Raw genomic sequence first — 3,166 nt, forward strand, 5'->3', positions numbered from 1 at the left:
TGCTAACCAATTAGTGCATGGTAATGTAGCTGTGCTAACTGATTAGCTCAAGAATGCCCACTCTCTGCTCCCTGACATGCCCTCTGAAAAAATATATATATTTTGTACTGCGAGGTTTGCACCTACTAATGTGGCAGTTACTGCAGGACCCCTGAGTGCATTCCACAGTACACTACTTTAAGCTTAGTTAGGTGCATGTAAGCTCTTTTACTAACAAAGAAAAATCCCCCAGTCTTTGGTAAAGAATCAAATATATTTTACTAGAATCAAGACTACCGCTACTACACCATAATAGCTAGTGATAACTTAAACCCACACTATTAAACCATATATAAGAAAGTATTACTTTTACTTTTCTTTCTTTTTTATCTTTCTTTTTCTTAAGAGTACCCTCAGTAGATTCCACTGTTTTCAGGCAATCACATTTCTATTGCCCAGTGGCATAGCACTTCTTTCATCGGGCTACTCTTTTTTTCTTTTTGTGCGCGTGCTATTACATATCATAAAGTGATACAACTGAAACTGAAAATCAATCAAAAACGTGAACTTATCTTATAGCGAGTCTCCGACTGCCATCCCCTGAAAGCGCTTTATGATATGTAATAGCAGGCACACAAAAAGAAAAAAAGAGTAGCCCGATGAAAGAAGTGCTATGCCACTGGGCAATAGAAATGTGATTGCCTGAAAACAGTAGAATTTACTGAGGGTACTCTTAAGAAAAAGAAAGATTAAAAAAGAAAGAAAAAAAAAGAAAAGTAAATACTTTCTTATATATGGCTTAATAGTGTGGGTTTAAGTTATTGCTAGTTATTATGGTGTAGTAGTGGTAGTCTTAGCCCTTTTACTAAGCCACGTAGGTGCCCACACGTGCCAATTCGGAACTACCGCCCGGCTACCACGTGGCCCGGGCAGTAAATTCATTTTTTACGCGCACCAACTATGTGCCCTGGAAAATTTCCGGCGCGCAGCGCTAACCAGGTGATAATCGGCATTGTACCCGTGTTGATGATTGCCACTCAGTTAACGCATGAGACCTTACTGCTAAGTGAATGGGTGGCGGTAAGTTCTCAGGCCCAAAATGGACACGTGCCAATTTTCATTTTGCCGCATGTCCATTTTCGGCAAAAAAAGTGGCCTTTTTTGCCGTTGTGCTGAAAAATGAACCTGGGCGCATCCAATACACACGTCTACAACAACGCAGTCCATTTTTCGGCGCACTTTAGTAAAAGGACCCCTTAATTACTTATGAGGAAGCAAGGGTCAGCAAACAAGTTACAGATAATACCTTTGTATTGGATTACCTTGATACATCTGTGACTAGTTTTCAAGATGGGGGTCTTGATTTAGTCCAATAAAATGGTTTGCTGGCCCTTATTTCCTCCTATCCAAGAGAACTAAGATGGCAACCACAATTCTATGCTTAATTATTTATGGGATATGATGAATTTGTGCAATAAATCAATGCAACACAAGGGAGCAGCACCTCCAAATTTTCACATCTACCATGACAGCAGTAATAGTCACTTGTAAGACAGGGTATGAATGTTAAATTATAAACTGCACTGAACAGTGTAGCCAGATCCACAATGCGCTGGGGCTGAAGGTGACTTCAATGGGGGGTACACAAATTATTTTTGGCATCTGTGATTGTAAAATGAAAGTCTTCTAAACTCCTTTCCCCAAGCACATAGAGCAGGCAAAAAGGATCACTGATGGCTGACTGTATAATTGGTGAATGGTCTCTGAACAGGCACCCAAGCCACACACTGGAAAAATAATTGAAAAGACTAGAATAAAAATACCTATGTATTGGGCCTCCCTAAGTGTACACAAATATACAAAGGTAGAGCTATGAAAACAATGAGGCAGATAGTCCATGAAAACAAAGTAATGTGATAACAAAAATATCAAACGTTCAAAATACTTACATTCCTTGATGTCTTCCGTGATATGCTCTCTCCTCTATTCTGCCTCTCCTGGGATCCTCTACTGGTGGATGGGTTTTGCCACCTCTCTGTTCCCTGGTAAGTGTCCCTTCACAAGAGCTCCTAGATACTCTTAGGTACAGTCAGATATTAGGGTACAGGATATATCCTGGTCTCCAATTTCTCACTCCTCTCTTCTTGCATACTCTTCTCTCTTGTCCAGGACTTAATTCTCCTCATTCCTTAACAATCACTCCTCATGCTTAACCTCTCTGGATTAGGCAAGCAGGATTCACTCAGGGCTTGGTTCCCACTTCCTTTCACATGGACTTCCACATGTACTCACACTGCTTCTGGGTTCCAATCCTTTCCCTGACTCAGATGTGGAATCGGTTGCAGCTTTTATTCTCTCTTAATTTTTCTTTGAAAACATGACAAAATGTCACCGATATCCCTCCTTAAATCATCTTGTGTCCTGGGGTTTGGCTACTTTTCAGACTTCATCTTCCACTCTCCTTCTTATTACTTATGGGTGCAGGCCCGCCCCTGTCCTCTTCCTTCTTCTCCATGTCTCTTCTTAGTCTCTTGGGTAGACAGCCAAGGTGATGATCGTCTACAGGGCAGGAGGCCCTATAATTTGTAAACTATATTTTCCTTTTTAATGGACTCCCTCTAGAACAGGGGTTCTCAACCCAGTCCTTGGGACACAACAAGGCAGTCTGGTTTTCACAATAAAACAATGAATATACATAAGATAAATCTGCACGCACTGCTTCCGTTGTATGCAAATCTGCCTCATGCATATTCATTATGGGTGACCTGAAAATCTGACTGGCTAGGGTATCCTGAAGATTGGGTTGAGAACTCCTGCTCTAAAGAAGGAAAGCACCCCCCCCCCCCCCCCCACACACACACACTCCTGTTTTATAGAACCTCTCTGAATCTTGAGGATCTGCAGCTATTGGTTACTTTCCCTGAACAGACCACCCCTTCATTAGTGTGACTGGCACTGCTATGGAGCAGCAACCTAGAATGTTCCTCATTCCACTGCAAATTTGCAGGGTATAAATGCAAATATATAAAATACATAAGTGTTGAGTATAGTCTCATCTCTCAGATTTTCTCCTTCATTCTATCACAGTAACATGGCTATCTGATATTCTGCATTTCTGTGCTAAAATGGCTTATTGCATAAATTCAAGGGGGGCATTCACAGGAAGGGGGCATGGGAGGAGCATAGG

This window comes from Microcaecilia unicolor, chromosome 6 (assembly GCF_901765095.1).
Source record: "Microcaecilia unicolor chromosome 6, aMicUni1.1, whole genome shotgun sequence".
In the NCBI taxonomy this organism is placed as follows: domain Eukaryota; kingdom Metazoa; phylum Chordata; class Amphibia; order Gymnophiona; family Siphonopidae; genus Microcaecilia; species Microcaecilia unicolor.